The following is a 16,700-nucleotide window of genomic DNA, read 5'->3' on the forward strand; positions in this document are numbered from 1 at the left end:
CTAGTTTAAAGCCCTGCTAACCAGCCCAGCCAACTTGTTCCCAAGAATATTTGTAGCCCTTCTAGTCAGTCAGCTCCCATTCGCTGTCAGCATTCCCCCTTTCTCAAGGCTGCGTCCCAAGCCTGGTTACAGGTCAGCCTAGTCTTGGTCTGTCTGCCTTGACTGGTGGGAGTGTAAATCATCAGGTTTGTGTGTCAAGCCTTTGCTCTCAATTAATTGCTGCCATTGGAACGGCACCTATTAAAGCATGACCTGTCCATAAAGCGTGTCGTCAGCACTGCCTGATGCCTCATCCTAAGCTGCCTTGTTATGGGGTCACATACCAAATGTGCCAGCACCGTCTGCTGGGACTCCTGGATAACACTGCTGTTAGAAACTCTGCTTTTGGTTGGTGCCTTTGTGTGATGTGAAATTCCCTACCAACCTCTGAAATAGAGCTTTCTCCTAAGCCCTACGCTCCTGTCTGCTAAGCTGTGCATTCTTATCACTGCAGAGTGTGGTTCTTGTTTGCTTTTGCAGGTGTTTGTAACTGTTGGTGAATAACGCTCTGAAGGCATCACAGACTGCCTGCTTGTCTCTGCAGTGCTCGGGGCTGTTCTGAGCTGCAGGCTCGCTGCAGCCCCGTGGCATAGCCTTGCATCTGGTGACGGACTGAAGCTGGAGAATCCTGGCAGCAGAGGACGCTCCTGCCCCACAGAAGGGCTCACAGCTCCACCGCAGCTCCACCGACCTCAGTGCTGGTGAGGAGGCTGAGATGCCTCCAAGTGATGAATGCAGTCCACCCAACCTTACACCTCGTGTGGTTCACTGTGCGAGGCGACCAGGAAGAAAGGTGGGCACAGGTAATACTGCATCAAAAGCAACTGCAGAGCTCTCAGGCTGGTAGTCCAGGGTGTGGGGGCCCAGGTGGTGCTGTGGGACAGTGTGAAAGGAGGGCACTGGTGGTGCGTGCCAGTCCTTGGCTGCAGGACTGGTGCTGGTGGCAGGGCCTTGGGTTTGTGTCTGCAGGACCTATTTGCAGATTGGTGTCTGCTTGGAAGGGATGGGACCCACCTCCCTAAGGAGGTGAGGATATTTTCATCAGTAGGATGGCAGCTTCACAAGGGAGGCTTTAACCTAAGAATGGTGAGGGCTTTTGATCACAGGGATGGGGTGATGTGAGGAAGAGGGACCAGAAAATCAGCACTTGCAGGGTTGCAAGGAAATGCCTGAAGGCACTGCTATGGGGAGATCCCCCAAGCTCCAGAGGAGGTTGTGGTGGGTAACGGGGGGAGGCTGCTTGGATTTGTGCAGAGGGAGAGCTGGAGAGAGAAATAGATGGACAGAGGGATCAACAGAGGAGAGAACTGTTGGTTGGATGGATGGATGGATGGATGGATGGAGGACGGACGACGGATGGATGGATGGATGGATGGATGGATGGAAAAACGGATTGAAGGATCATTGGATGGACGGAACGATTGTTGGATGAAAGGGTGGATGTAAATACAGGTGGGTGGAGAGATCAACAGGAAAATATGATTTCTGCCTCAAAGACCAGTGTGCCCCCAGGCCCCACTCCCTCCATGGGAACCAGTGGGGGTGGCCCTGGGGGTACAGAACCCACGTCCCATTGGCTGGAGCCACTCTCTTGGCTGCTACAGAACCCAGAACCTTTGGAGGAGGCTCAGTTCCATGGCTCTGGCATGGGGAGTGCTGGATCCCTGGATCCTCTGTCCATTTGGGATGGGGTGATGGGGTCTGTGGTGCAGGATGGATCTTGGGTATGGTGGTCTGTTGCCCCCTTTTAGTGGGATGTGGGGTGAGAGAAGTCCTTGCCGTATGGGTCCCCTTCTTACAGGAGGGATTGGGCTCTATGGAGTAGAATGGGTCAGTGAGGTCCGTTGCCCACCTACCAGGTTTACGGGGTCCAGTGGGGCAGGGAGGGGTCCCAAACCCCTCAGTTGGATGCCCTGTTTAAGGTGGGAAGGAAGATAATGAGGTAAAGCGGGGCAGAGGGAGGGCCCCTCCTTGCCCCTCCCCTTCATTGCTGTGATGTCAGTGGGGTAACAGCAGTTCTCAGGGTAACTGTCCCAACCCCAAACCATCCTAGACTCCTCTCTGATCAGCTGTGAAGATGGTGCCTTGTGGCCTTGTTCCCATCTGGGATGGATCGTTCTACAATGCTGTGTGTCCCATTGGGCCAAAAGTACTTACTGGTTTGGTGCTGAAATCCAACTCCATCCTCACCAGCTGTATTCCCAAGGAATCCTCCTTCCCCATCCTCCCCAAGCTCCCAACTTCTATCTCCAACTGATGTGCAGAAATCAAACTCTATAACCACAGAGTAGTTATAAAGCAGGTATGTTTAATCAGCGCTGCACACACGCTGGATGCAGAGGGGGTATTCCCACTAGCCTGCATACCGGAGGGCAAGCAAGGCACATACTTAAAGAACAAGCTGCTTACATATGCATTAGGATAAGGATAGGATAAGGGGGAATATGTGGAGTCATTCATGCATCTACTTACAAGTTGGGTCATCCCATTATGTGCTCCAAATACAAGGTTGAATTTTGGTCCTAAAATAATAGTGCTGTTAGCAGCAGCTTCCTCACCTGCCCCTAAGCAAATGGGCTCCCTCTGACCGCTTTTATGTTTGTGCTGAGCAGGTCAATTTAGTGACGGGACCCCAAAGCATGGTACGTCCATCCCTGCCTTTGGTAGTCATGTGCAGATCCAGCAGTCAGAGAAGTTTGAAGTCTTAGCACAGTTACTAATTACACTGTAAAAGGAGCTCTCTTCCCAGGCCAGAACACCTCCCGCGTCCATTGAGATAAAGCAAATTAGTAACCAGCTCATCTTGTCTCGATGAGTTTAACTTTTGACGGTGCACTTTCCTTGGCAGACCAAGTAGTTCCCCGGCATCTTGGAATAACCTCCTGCAACAATACTTACCTCACATGCCTTATTAGTCCTACGAGGGAATGCCTCCAGCCACCCTAAAAAGCTATCAGGACCAACATACAGCAATATGCCCCCCCGCCCCCCCCCCCTTTTCTTGGGTTCTGAGAAATCAATTTGCCATTGTTGCCCTGGCAGGTTCCCTTTCCCAGTAGGCCCACTTGTACCCTGTTCCTGGTACTAGGATTGTACTTGGTAGTCTCTGTTCCCGCAGTATGTTTTCTTATCTTCCCTTAGAACCAATTTCCATACAATACTAACGGGCACAACAATGTGTCCATCTGGGCGTGAACCCATCTGTCAGCTTGCTCTCTTCCCTTCTAAACCACTAATTAGATTCCTATCCTCCGTAGGATATTTTACAGGTTCTGACTCAGGTTCCGAGATTTTAAGTTTACCGTCTGGAATTAAAGCCTTCTTCAACTGCCTGTTCTGCCACCTGATCCGCCATCTTATCTCCAGTTTCCCGTACAGTGCTACCTTTCTGATGTCCTTTACAGAGTATAATAGCCATGCTCTTTGGTAGGCGTACATCATACTGAATGTTTTCCTTGTGTGTGAGCAATCCTTGCTCTTTCCAGATGGCACTATGAGCGTGTTCCACCCCAAAAGCATGTTTAGCATCTGACCATGTATTTAAGGCTCTTGTCAAGGCAGTTATTGCAGCCTTCTGAGCCAAGTCCCCACAGGCAATGGTTGTTCGATTACCTGGTCAGTAGCAGTTACTGCATATCCTGCCTTACGGTTGCCTTGTCTCACAACACTGCTTCTGTCGGATGAACCCAGGAATCCTCAGCACTGTCCAATGGTTCCTCCTGTAGGTCTGGCCGACTGGCACAGTCAGTCTCCAAGCAGTCGCACGCTGCCGGTTTGGAGGTAGCTCTGTGTTGGTGTTAGAAGCATGGAATGGCCTGGGTTGAGAAGGACCTCAAAGATCGTCCAGTTCCAACCCCCTGCTATGTGCAGGGTCACCAACCGACGGACCAGGCTGCCCAGAGCCTTGTCTTGAAGAAGATTGTTTTTAGGAGAACAAAAACTTTGGATCACCTTTCAAATACAGAGAAAAAAATAACGCTGTATTATTTTTTTGTTTTATTTTCCTGTTGTTATGATCAGGTAAAGAGACAGACATATCACATCTCAGAAATGGCTTTACTTCAGTGGCCTTAAATGGTCCCTCTGTGATCATTATTTTCTTATTGAATCGCTGTCAGACACAGCTGGTGGATTTTGGACGTGCAGTTTGGAGTTCCTGGCTAAAATGAACCACATGAATACGGATTACGGATATTCTTATCTCAGCACGCTTTTGAGATGGAGCATTCAAATTACAAGACCTTCAGTCTGCTGTTTTAATCTGACCCAGAAGGAAAACTTCACTACAGTTCGTTTCCTTGATTCCCGTGCAATTTTATTTTGGAACTGAAGCTCAATCGATTTAAACAACTTTTTTGAAAGTCTGTAATGAAAGTTGCATTTTTGCTTACACGTAGCCGCTTTGACCCACGGTGAATGGAAGTCATAAAGCAGGGTATAAAGGGAGTTTCTAAATTGCCTGTTGTTGAGGCCATTGAAGGCAACAGGAGAGTCCAGAATGTGACCTTTGAGAGCAAATTTGCCTCTGCTTCTTACTGAATTTTGTGTTGCGTTTTTCTGTATATATATTTTTTTGACTCAGAAATACAAATTATAATGAAGGTGAGGCACTTCACAATACATTTGGCTTCAGCATTGCTGAATATACATTTGTATATGTATATATATATGTATATATATTATATATATATGTATGTATATGTATATGCATTGTACAGCAAAACATTTCAGAATCTGCAGAACGTTGCTAATAACTGCAGTGGAACAGGGAGGAATAGTGAAAACAGATTTCTGCTTTGAATGCTTTCAAATTTAATAATTAATGCATTTTATTTTTACTTGTATAGGATTATCATGAACTCTAGATAGGTAGTTACATTTGAAAATGCTAAGTGAGATAGCAAAACTGAATCATAAACACAGGAAACAGATTCTGCACTCATTTGCTTGCATTTCTGTCCTGCTGGCATGCTCTTTGTACTTTCTACCATTTCAGAATCACAGGAGCTAAAATAGTCTGAAAAAGAAGAGTCCAAATCCTTGCCTTTGGAAGGCCCAGCTCGTTACCCAACTCCTGAGCAAAGAAAAAGAATAAAGGCTTCAGTCACCACACATACTCACACTGGGAGGTGGGAGTGGGAGGGAGGTGGGAGGATGGTTGGAAAGAGAGGGATGGATAGGGGGAGGGATGGAGAACGAGGAAGGAGGGAGGGACACGCACCGGGCCACGTGCTTGGCTCACAAAGGTGACACCATCCTCCTTGTCGCAGACTTCAGCCTCAGCGTGACTGTCAGCCCTGTGGACACGCTGGCTGTCACTGTGCCCACCGTCTGCCACAACATCACCTGCAGCCTCTGTGGAACTTCAATGGCCGTCTCCACACCGACCGCCTCATCCAGAGCAGCACTGCCACGGGTCACCGCCTCAGTCCCGGTCCCAGGTGTCCCCTGTGCCGGCAATCCCCCAGCAGTGAGTGAGTGGGCAGTGGACACAACCTGGGCTTCTCGCCGGGCCCTGCACGGGTGGTGGCAGTGTTCCAGGGGCACCGCCTCCGGCCCCACCCATCCCTCTCCAAAAACGAGCTGATGCTGTTCTCCTGGTTTGAGCGGCGCTGTGTACGGACTGTGCGACTGCCCGAGGGGAACCTTCCAACCTACTGCCTGAACTGAACTGAACTGAACTTCGGTGTCACGAGCGCGGCTGCAGATATGCAGTAACCGGACTGAAACTGCAACTATCGGAAGACCCACATGCAGAACAAACCGTACAGTGCACAGATTCAGTGCACTCATCACTGCAGTGATGAAGGAACTCGGCAACGGGGCCGCTGTTGTGTTTTGGTAACAGTGAGGAGGCACCAGCAACGAGCTGTGGATTGGCTGCCCCCCCTGCGCTGCACTGTGCATTCACGCGCTGGCCACGCGTAGAGTGCGTGATCCGGCTCAGGGCATACAGACATGTCAGGAGGGCAGCAGGGTGAGGTAACTCAGGCAGAGGACACCGCTGCCTCCATGGGGATGCCCGCAAGCCCTGAGCCAACCAGTCCCTCCCCTTACAGCCAATCCGAGCTGTGCTGGCTGATGGTCCTTTTGGGACCTCTTGGCGGATCGGTAGCTGTGCACTGCAGTGCTTAAACGCTCGCTTTGGCCGACTGTGTGGTGTGAGCGTGTGTTTCTGTGGCAGTGCCTCATCCCCGCGTCCCAACAACCCCGACGCAGCGGTGCTCCGTGCCGTCCTGCAGGCTGCTGTGCAGCGCGCAGTGCTGCAGAGCTGTACTTCCCGGCCCTGTGCTCTCCAGCAGTCTTCGTGTGAGTTCTGCCTCCCACAGAAAAACTCTTCTGGGGCAGTGCTGGTGCACCCCTGTGCACGCACACAGCGTGTGAAAAAGCAAGCACTGACATGCACACACCCCTGTACGTGCACACGCACGTGTAATCCCACACCTGCACACACCCACAGGCAAACACGTGCACACATGTGCAAGAACACCTTTGCTGACATCCATGAGCACACATACATCTACATGCATGTACACACGTGTGCAAAATGACACATCCATGTTCAAGCACAGCGATCTGTACGCACACATTTCAAGCCTACCTTTGCACACACATGCACATCCTTTGCACTCCTGTGTGCAAACAGCCACATGCGTGCATGAACACGTGCGGTTCAACCCTATGGCGTATTTGTGGTCAAGCTGTGCGACCCTGCCCTTGCACAAACCCATGTGCAGACATTGCAACCGCATCCCTCTGCACATAGCTGTGCAAGCCCATATTTGCACACACATATGAACACACACCCACATGGGCCACCTTTGCAAGCTCACTCGCAAACAGCACCTTGCATGCCTCCATTTGCATGCAGACGTGCAAGCACAGCCTTGCACACGCATATGAATGCGCATGTGTGCAGAACCATACACACAAGTGCAAAGGATGTACTCCCACACGTACCTGTGCAGTCACACACATGCAAGCACATCCTTGCACACCCGTGTGCACACACCATCCCGTACGCATGCAAAGGTATGCAAAACCATGCAGCCATGTGCAAAGACCCCGATGCTCCTAACCATGATTATGCAGACATACATGTAAATGCAGACACGTGTGCAACGCAACCCTTTGCACACTCACAATGCAAATACCATCCTGGAAACATCTAGCTGCGTGTGCCACGTGTGGCAGCCCCACCTCTTTGCACACCCCTGAGCACGCACACATGCAAGTCCCTCCTTGCACACAAACACGTGCATGCACACACTTGTGTAACCCCATCCATTTGCATAGCACTGTGCACACGTACATGTATGCAACCTTCTGTCTACCTCCATGCACAGACACCCATGTGCACCAGCCAGACCCCTTTGCAGCACCCTCGTTTGCTTCACAAGCATATGCAGACCCCATTCCTTTGCACATGCATGGGCAAATATCTTGAGAAGACATCCGATTACACATGCACGTGTGCAACCCCCACACTTTTGAGCTCCCCTGGGCAAACACACACATGTGCCACCTTGTTCACGCACACTTCCCACATGCTCATACGCACCTGCGCACTCCCACCCCTTTGCACAACCGTGCACACACACGTCTAAATCGACCCTTGCACACACCCACGTGCACGCACACATCTGCAAGCCCATCCTTGCCCAAAACCACTTCTATGCACACACTTGTGCATCCCCACCCCTTTGCACACCCCTGCGTACAGGCCACGCGTGCAACCCTTCCTTGCACTCACGACTTGCGTGCACAAACCTGTACCCACCCCGCCCTTGCGCACTTCACCCACATGTGCAACCCCAACACTTTGCACAGCCCTGTGAATGCACGCACTCTGCGCAACCCCACCAGTTTGTTAACCCTTGCACACACACGTGTGCAACTCCATCCTTATACTCTCCATGTGCTTACTCACAGCTGTGTAACCCCTCCCCTTGTGCACCCACGTGTACACAAAACATGTGCAACCCCACCCTTGCGCACACCCACACACACACACACACGTGCCTGCCTGCCTTGGCTGGCTGGACGGTTGGCATCGCAGCACCTGCCTGCCTTGGCTGGCTGTCTGTCTGTCTGTCCCAGGGTACGTTTGGATCCGACAGTCAGGATGCCTCAGGAGCAGAGGCAAGGAAAACCACGCACCCAGAGCAGAACACAGAGGTAGGAATTTCATTCAACAGCCTCACACGGATCACACAAACAAACACCTATTGTAGACAACCCCGTGAGAGACAGCAAACTGCCCAAAGGAAAAGAAAGGACCACAGCAGCAGTGGATGCGATGGGCAATGCCAGCACAACGGCCCCTGCTGCAAAGGCACGTTTCCTCTCTCCTGCTTTGATTCTCCCCAGGGTCTGCAGCGTTTGTTCCACTGAACGCCGTCCCCCTCGTCCACTGTGTCATACAAAGCCAAGTGGAACACCTGCAAGGCAAAACAAATCTTTGCACAAACAAGATGAACAACCAGGTCAGCTCTCTCCACAAAACAAGCTCTCCATGGCTACAGCTAAAATATCAATTCCCCTAAAACTGGCAAAATTCTTCTTCCATCCCAGGATCAGCTAATCAGTCAGAGGGCATTCAAACAATCCTACAGAGTAAAATTTCAGATTTGCGTGCATGAAATATTGTTGCAATCCATTAGGTATAATTATTAGCATTAATTCGGCTCATTTCATTACTTCATTTCACAATTTTTTTTATTTTTAAAAAACCCTTCCAGTCCCTAACCTCCTCCGCCCTTTGCCTTCCTCCACAGAGATGCTTGCTTCTGGCCAGCACTCCTGCCCGGTGCCTAGCCCACACACCTCATCTCTTGGGGAGATAGCAAGGTGGCCTGTAGCTACCCACACCTCCTCCCGGGCATGGCTTCTCAGCTTTGCTTCAAGCCCAGAACCCAAAGGAGCTCCTCTTACCTTTTGGCCCACGTTCTTCTCCTCCCGCGCAGCTCCTGTGGCAAGCAGGGGCACAGCTCTGGACAGATTCCTCCATTCCTGCAAGGTTGCTTTTTGTCATTCTTTGCCTTCTTTTGCTTTGCTCTCTTTTGCTGTGCTATGCCTAGCTTTCCTACTTGCTTGCTCTGTATTTACATGCATTGCTTTTTACTTGTTATTCTCTTTTTTCCTCTGTTTCATTATTTTCCCTTCAACCCTCCCCCTTCCCTCACCCTACCTCCAATTTTTCCTTCCCACCCTCTCCCCCCCCCCCCCGTCCAACCCACGCCCCCACTTACTCACCCCCCTCTCCACCCCTCCTCCCTCCCCCCTCTTGCCCCCCTCACCCCCCTCTAGCCCCACCCGCTTTCCCCACTGCTCCTCCCCCTCTCCCCCCACTCCTTCACTTCCCCTCCCCTCCCCTCTCTTTTCTCCCTTCCACTACCATTCCCCCTTGCTTTAAGGGAAACTTACCTTTCCTGCTCTTCACTGACTTCTTGATTCTCGTGGCTTTGGCTGCTATTTTGCCTTGCTTTGCTCTGCTGTGCTATGCACTGCTTTCTCTGTATTTCTTGCCATCCACTCCTTCCTTCGAGTTATTCTTTACTTTTGACTTGGCTTTTTTCTTCTTTTCTCTTTACCTTTCTTCTCTTGTCATTATTCGTTTTCCTTTTGTTTTTTCTTTTTTCATCTACTGTTTTTTTCTTTCTTTTTTCTTTTTTTCATATTTTTCTGTCCTCTTTTTTATTTCTATTTTCTTTTTTCTTTCTCTTTTCTTTATCTTTTTCTTTTTTATCTTTTCTCTTTTTCTCTTTTTTGTTCATGTTCTTTTTTCTTTTCTCTTTTTTCTCTTTTTTCATTTCTTTCTCTTTTACTCTTTTTTGTTCATTTTTTCTTTTTCTTTTCTCTTTTTTCTCTTTTTTTCAATTTTTTTCTCTTTTTACTCTTTTTGTTCATTTTTTCTTTTTTCTTTTCATTTTTTCTCTTTTCTTATTTTTCTTTTCTTTTTTCTCTTTTTTCATATTTTTTGTTCTTATTTTTCTTTTCTTTTTTCATCATAGGTTTGCCTTCAGCCCTCCCCTCAGCCCTTCCCTCCGCTCTGCTCTTCACCCATCCCCTCCCCATCCCCATCCCTTCTTTCTCCCTTACCCCCCCCTTTCCCCTTGCCTTTGCCTCCCATTACCTTGCCTGCCCTTCACTTACCTTCTCCTCACTTCCTGCTTCTTGATGCTCTGGGCTTTTGCTGCTACTCACGCCAAACCTCAACACTTGCCTACTCTGCTTGCTGCTCTGCCAAGTTGCTCTCTACTCTGCTCGCAGCTTCACGCCTACTGCCTGCCCTTCTCTATCCCCTTCTCGTGCCCTTCAGGCTTTTCCTCCCCTTGCTGAGCAAGGCCATGCCCGGTAGCTACCCTTGAACCTCCTCCGCCCTTTGCCTTCCTCCACAGAGATGCTTGCTTCTGGCCAGCACTCCTGCCCGGTGCCTAGCCCACACACCTCATCTCTTGGGGAGATAGCAAGGTGGCCTGTAGCTACCCACACCTCCTCCCGGGCATGGCTTCTCAGCTTTGCTTCAAGCCCAGAACCCAAGGAGCTCCTCTTACCTTTTGGCCCACGTTCTTCTCCTCCCGCGCAGCTCCTGTGGCAAGCAGGGGCACAGCTCTGGACAGATTCCTCCATTCCTGCAAGGTTGCTTTTTGTCATTCTTTGCCTTCTTTTGCTTTGCTCTCTTTTGCTGTGCTATGCCTAGCTTTCCTACTTGCTTGCTCTGTATTTACATGCATTGCTTTTTACTTGTTATTCTCTTTTTTCCTCTGTTTCATTATTTTCCCTTCAACCCTCCCCTTCCCTCACCCTACCTCCAATTTTTCCTTCCCACCCTCTCCCCCCCCCCCCGTCCACCCACGCCCCCACTTACTCACCCCCCTCTCCACCCCTCCTCCCTCCCCCCTCTTGCCCCCCTCACCCCCCTCTAGCCCCACCGCTTTCCCCACTGCTCCTCCCCCTCTCCCCCCACTCCTTCACTTCCCCTCCCCTCCCCTCTCTTTTCTCCCTTCCACTACCATTCCCCCTTGCTTTAAGGGAAACTTACCTTTCCTGCTCTTCACTGACTTCTTGATTCTCGTGGCTTTGGCTGCTATTTTGCCTTGCTTTGCTCTGCTGTGCTATGCACTGCTTTCTCTGTATTTCTTGCCATCCACTCCTTCCTTCGAGTTATTCTTTACTTTTTGACTTGGCTTTTTTCTTCTTTTCTCTTTACCTTTCTTCTCTTGTCATTATTCGTTTTTCCTTTTGTTTTTTCTTTTTTCATCTACTGTTTTTTTCTTTTCTTTTTTTCTTTTTTTCATATTTTTCTGTCCTCTTTTTTATTTCTATTTTCTTTTTTCTTTTCTCTTTTCTTTATCTTTTTCTTTTTTATCTTTTCTCTTTTTCTCTTTTTTGTTCATGTTCTTTTTTTCTTTTCTCTTTTTTCTCTTTTTTTCATTTCTTTCTCTTTTTACTCTTTTTTGTTCATTTTTTCTTTTTTCTTTCTCTTTTTCTCTTTTTTTCATTTTTTTCTCTTTTTACTCTTTTTTGTTCATTTTTTCTTTTTCTTTCATTTTTTCTCTTTTCTTATTTTTCTTTTCTTTTTTTCTCTTTTTTTCATATTTTTTGTTCTTATTTTTTCTTTTCTTTTTTCATCATAGGTTTGCCTTCAGCCCTCCCCTCAGCCCTTCCCTCCGCTCTGCTCTTCACCCATCCCCTCCCCATCCCCATCCCTTCTTTCTCCCTTACCCCCCCCTTTCCCCTTGCCTTTGCCTCCCATTACCTTGCCTGCCCTTCACTTACCTTCTCCTCACTTCCTGCTTCTTGATGCTCTGGGCTTTGCTGCTACTCACGCCAAACCTCAACACTTGCCTACTCTGCTTGCTGCTCTGCCAAGTTGCTCTCTACTCTGCTCGCAGCTTCACGCCTACTGCCTGCCCTTCTCTATCCCCTTCTCGTGCCCTTCAGGCTTTTCCTCCCCTTGCTGAGCAAGGCCATGCCCGGTAGCTACCCTTGAACCTCCTCCGCCCTTTGCCTTCCTCCACAGAGATGCTTGCTTCTGGCCAGCACTCCTGCCCGGTGCCTAGCCCACACACCTCATCTCTTGGGGAGATAGCAAGGTGGCCTGTAGCTACCCACACCTCCTCCCGGGCATGGCTTCTCAGCTTTGCTTCAAGCCCAGAACCCAAAGGAGCTCCTCTTACCTTTTGGCCCACGTTCTTCTCCTCCCGCGCAGCTCCTGTGGCAAGCAGGGGCACAGCTCTGGACAGATTCCTCCATTCCTGCAAGGTTGCTTTTTGTCATTCTTTGCCTTCTTTTGCTTTGCTCTCTTTTGCTGTGCTATGCCTAGCTTTCCTACTTGCTTGCTCTGTATTTACATGCATTGCTTTTTACTTGTTATTCTCTTTTTTCCTCTGTTTCATTATTTTCCCTTCAACCCTCCCCTTCCCTCACCCTACCTCCAATTTTTCCTTCCCACCCTCTCCCCCCCCCCCCGTCCACCCACGCCCCCACTTACTCACCCCCCTCTCCACCCCTCCTCCCTCCCCCTCTTGCCCCCCTCACCCCCCTCTAGCCCCACCGCTTTCCCCACTGCTCCTCCCCCTCTCCCCCCACTCCTTCACTTCCCTCCCCTCCCCTCTCTTTTCTCCCTTCCACTACCATTCCCCCTTGCTTTAAGGGAAACTTACCTTTCCTGCTCTTCACTGACTTCTTGATTCTCGTGGCTTTGGCTGCTATTTTGCCTTGCTTTGCTCTGCTGTGCTATGCACTGCTTTCTCTGTATTTCTTGCCATCCACTCCTTCCTTCGAGTTATTCTTTACTTTTGACTTGGCTTTTTTCTTCTTTCTCTTTACCTTTCTTCTCTTGTCATTATTCGTTTTTCCTTTTGTTTTTTCTTTTTCATCTACTGTTTTTTTCTTTTCTTTTTTCTTTTTTCATATTTTTCTGTCCTCTTTTTTATTTCTATTTTCTTTTTTCTTTTCTCTTTTCTTTATCTTTTTTCTTTTTTATCTTTTCTCTTTTTCTCTTTTTTGTTCATGTTCTTTTTTTCTTTTCTCTTTTTCTCTTTTTTTCATTTCTTTCTCTTTTTACTCTTTTTTGTTCATTTTTTCTTTTTTCTTTCTCTTTTTTCTCTTTTTTTTCATTTTTTTCTCTTTTTACTCTTTTTTGTTCATTTTTTCTTTTTTTCTTTTCATTTTTTCTCTTTTTCTTATTTTCTTTTCTTTTTTTCTCTTTTTTTCATATTTTTGTTCTTATTTTTTCTTTTCTTTTTTCATCATAGGTTTGCCTTCAGCCCTCCCCTCAGCCCTTCCCTCCGCTCTGCTCTTCACCCATCCCCTCCCCATCCCCATCCCTTCTTTCTCCCTTACCCCCCCCTTTCCCCTTGCCTTTGCCTCCCATTACCTTGCCTGCCCTTCACTTACCTTCTCCTCACTTCCTGCTTCTTGATGCTCTGGGCTTTTGCTGCTACTCACAGCCAAACCTCAACACTTGCCTACTCTGCTTGCTGCTCTGCCAAGTTGCTCTCTACTCTGCTCGCAGCTTCACGCCTACTGCCTGCCCTTCTCTATCCCCTTCTCGTGCCCTTCAGGCTTTTCCTCCCCTTGCTGAGCAAGGCCATGCCCGGTAGCTACCCTTGAACCTCCTCCGCCCTTTGCCTTCCTCCACAGAGATGCTTGCTTCTGGCCAGCACTCCTGCCCGGTGCCTAGCCCACACACCTCATCTCTTGGGGAGATAGCAAGGTGGCCTGTAGCTACCCACACCTCCTCCCGGGCATGGCTTCTCAGCTTTGCTTCAAGCCCAGAACCCAAAGGAGCTCCTCTTACCTTTTGGCCCACGTTCTTCTCCTCCCCGCGCAGCTCCTGTGGCAAGCAGGGGCACAGCTCTGGACAGATTCCTCCATTCCTGCAAGGTTGCTTTTGTCATTCTTTGCCTTCTTTTGCTTTGCTCTCTTTTGCTGTGCTATGCCTAGCTTTCCTACTTGCTTGCTCTGTATTTACATGCATTGCTTTTTACTTGTTATTCTCTTTTTTCCTCTGTTTCATTATTTTCCCTTCAACCCTCCCCTTCCCTCACCCTACCTCCAATTTTTCCTTCCCACCCTCTCCCCCCCCCCCCCGTCCACCCACGCCCCCACTTACTCACCCCCCTCTCCACCCCTCCTCCCTCCCCCCTCTTGCCCCCCTCACCCCCCTCTAGCCCCACCGCTTTCCCCACTGCTCCTCCCCCTCTCCCCCCACTCCTTCACTTCCCCTCCCCTCCCCTCTCTTTTCTCCCTTCCACTACCATTCCCCCTTGCTTTAAGGGAAACTTACCTTTCCTGCTCTTCACTGACTTCTTGATTCTCGTGGCTTTGGCTGCTATTTTGCCTTGCTTTGCTCTGCTGTGCTATGCACTGCTTTCTCTGTATTTCTTGCCATCCACTCCTTCCTTCGAGTTATTCTTTACTTTTTGACTTGGCTTTTTTCTTCTTTTCTCTTTACCTTTCTTCTCTTGTCATTATTCGTTTTTCCTTTTGTTTTTTCTTTTTCATCTACTGTTTTTTTCTTTTCTTTTTTTCTTTTTTCATATTTTTCTGTCCTCTTTTTTTATTTCTATTTTCTTTTTTCTTTTCTCTTTTCTTTATCTTTTTCTTTTTTTATCTTTTCTCTTTTTCTCTTTTTTGTTCATGTTCTTTTTTCTTTTCTCTTTTTTCTCTTTTTTTCATTTCTTTCTCTTTTTACTCTTTTTTGTTCATTTTTTCTTTTTTCTTTTCTCTTTTTTCTCTTTTTTTCATTTTTTTCTCTTTTTACTCTTTTTTGTTCATTTTTTTCTTTTTTTCTTTTCATTTTTTCTCTTTTTCTTATTTTTCTTTTCTTTTTTTCTCTTTTTTCATATTTTTTGTTCTTATTTTTTCTTTTCTTTTTTCATCATAGGTTTGCCTTCAGCCCTCCCCTCAGCCCTTCCCTCCGCTCTGCTCTTCACCCATCCCCTCCCCATCCCCATCCCTTCTTTCTCCCTTACCCCCCCCTTTCCCCTTGCCTTTGCCTCCCATTACCTTGCCTGCCCTTCACTTACCTTCTCCTCACTTCCTGCTTCTTGATGCTCTGGGCTTTGCTGCTACTCACGCCAAACCTCAACACTTGCCTACTCTGCTTGCTGCTCTGGCCAAGTTGCTCTCTACTCTGCTCGCAGCTTCACGCCTACTGCCTGCCCTTCTCTATCCCCTTCTCGTGCCCTTCAGGCTTTTCCTCCCCTTGCTGAGCAAGGCCATGCCCGGTAGCTACCCTTGAACCTCCTCCGCCCTTTGCCTTCCTCCACAGAGATGCTTGCTTCTGGCCAGCACTCCTGCCCGGTGCCTAGCCCACACACCTCATCTCTTGGGGAGATAGCAAGGTGGCCTGTAGCTACCCACACCTCCTCCCGGGCATGGCTTCTCAGCTTTGCTTCAAGCCCAGAACCCAAAGGAGCTCCTCTTACCTTTTGGCCCACGTTCTTCTCCTCCCGCGCAGCTCCTGTGGCAAGCAGGGGCACAGCTCTGGACAGATTCCTCCATTCCTGCAAGGTTGCTTTTTGTCATTCTTTGCCTTCTTTTGCTTTGCTCTCTTTTGCTGTGCTATGCCTAGCTTTCCTACTTGCTTGCTCTGTATTTACATGCATTGCTTTTTACTTGTTATTCTCTTTTTCCTCTGTTTCATTATTTTCCCTTCAACCCTCCCCTTCCCTCACCCTACCTCCAATTTTTCCTTCCCACCCTCTCCCCCCCCCCCCCCGTCCACCCACGCCCCCACTTACTCACCCCCCTCTCCACCCCTCCTCCCTCCCCCCTCTTGCCCCCCTCACACCCCCCTCTAGCCCCACCGCTTTCCCCACTGCTCCTCCCCCTCTCCCCCCACTCCTTCACTTCCCCTCCCCTCCCCTCTCTTTTCTCCCTTCCACTACCATTCCCCCTTGCTTTAAGGGAAACTTACCTTTCCTGCTCTTCACTGACTTCTTGATTCTCGTGGCTTTGGCTGCTATTTTGCCTTGCTTTGCTCTGCTGTGCTATGCACTGCTTTCTCTGTATTTCTTGCCATCCACTCCTTCCTTCGAGTTATTCTTTACTTTTTGACTTGGCTTTTTCTTCTTTTCTCTTTACCTTTCTTCTCTTGTCATTATTCGTTTTTCCTTTTGTTTTTTCTTTTTCATCTACTGTTTTTTTCTTTTCTTTTTTTCTTTTTTTCATATTTTTCTGTCCTCTTTTTTATTTCTATTTTCTTTTTTCTTTTCTCTTTTCTTTATCTTTTTTCTTTTTTTATCTTTTCTCTTTTTCTCTTTTTTGTTCATGTTCTTTTTTTCTTTTCTCTTTTTCTCTTTTTTTCATTTCTTTCTCTTTTTACTCTTTTTTGTTCATTTTTTCTTTTTTCTTTCTCTTTTTTCTCTTTTTTTTCATTTTTTTCTCTTTTTACTCTTTTTGTTCATTTTTTTCTTTTTTCTTTCATTTTTTCTCTTTTCTTATTTTTCTTTTCTTTTTTTCTCTTTTTTCATATTTTTGTTCTTATTTTTTCTTTTCTTTTTTCATCATAGGTTTGCCTTCAGCCCTCCCCTCAGCCCTTCCCTCCGCTCTGCTCTCACCCATCCCCTCCCCATCCCCATCCCTTCTTTCTCCCTTACCCCCCCCTTTCCCCTTGCCTTTGCCTCCCATTACCTTGCCTGCCCTTC

At 48.2% G+C, this 16,700-nt stretch overlaps 1 long non-coding RNA gene across 2 annotated transcripts; it reads left to right on the forward strand.

Annotated features, from left to right (window-relative positions):
• The first annotated feature begins 588 nt into the window (after positions 1 to 588).
• Positions 589 to 6,192, forward strand: LOC112531236. 2 transcript variants are annotated; one of them, XR_005843641.2, is made up of 4 exons: positions 589 to 842; positions 3,297 to 4,641; positions 5,036 to 5,168; positions 5,310 to 6,192. It is a non-coding gene; the product is annotated as an uncharacterized LOC112531236 (long non-coding RNA). The 2 variants fall into 2 exon arrangements; XR_005843640.2 differs by having other exon boundaries at positions 3,297 to 5,168.
• Positions 6,193 to 16,700: the final 10,508 nt, after the last annotated feature.

The sequence above is a fragment of the Gallus gallus genome, unplaced genomic scaffold (assembly GCF_016699485.2).
Source record: "Gallus gallus isolate bGalGal1 unplaced genomic scaffold, bGalGal1.mat.broiler.GRCg7b scaffold_127, whole genome shotgun sequence".
NCBI classification, from domain to species: Eukaryota; Metazoa; Chordata; class Aves; order Galliformes; family Phasianidae; genus Gallus; species Gallus gallus.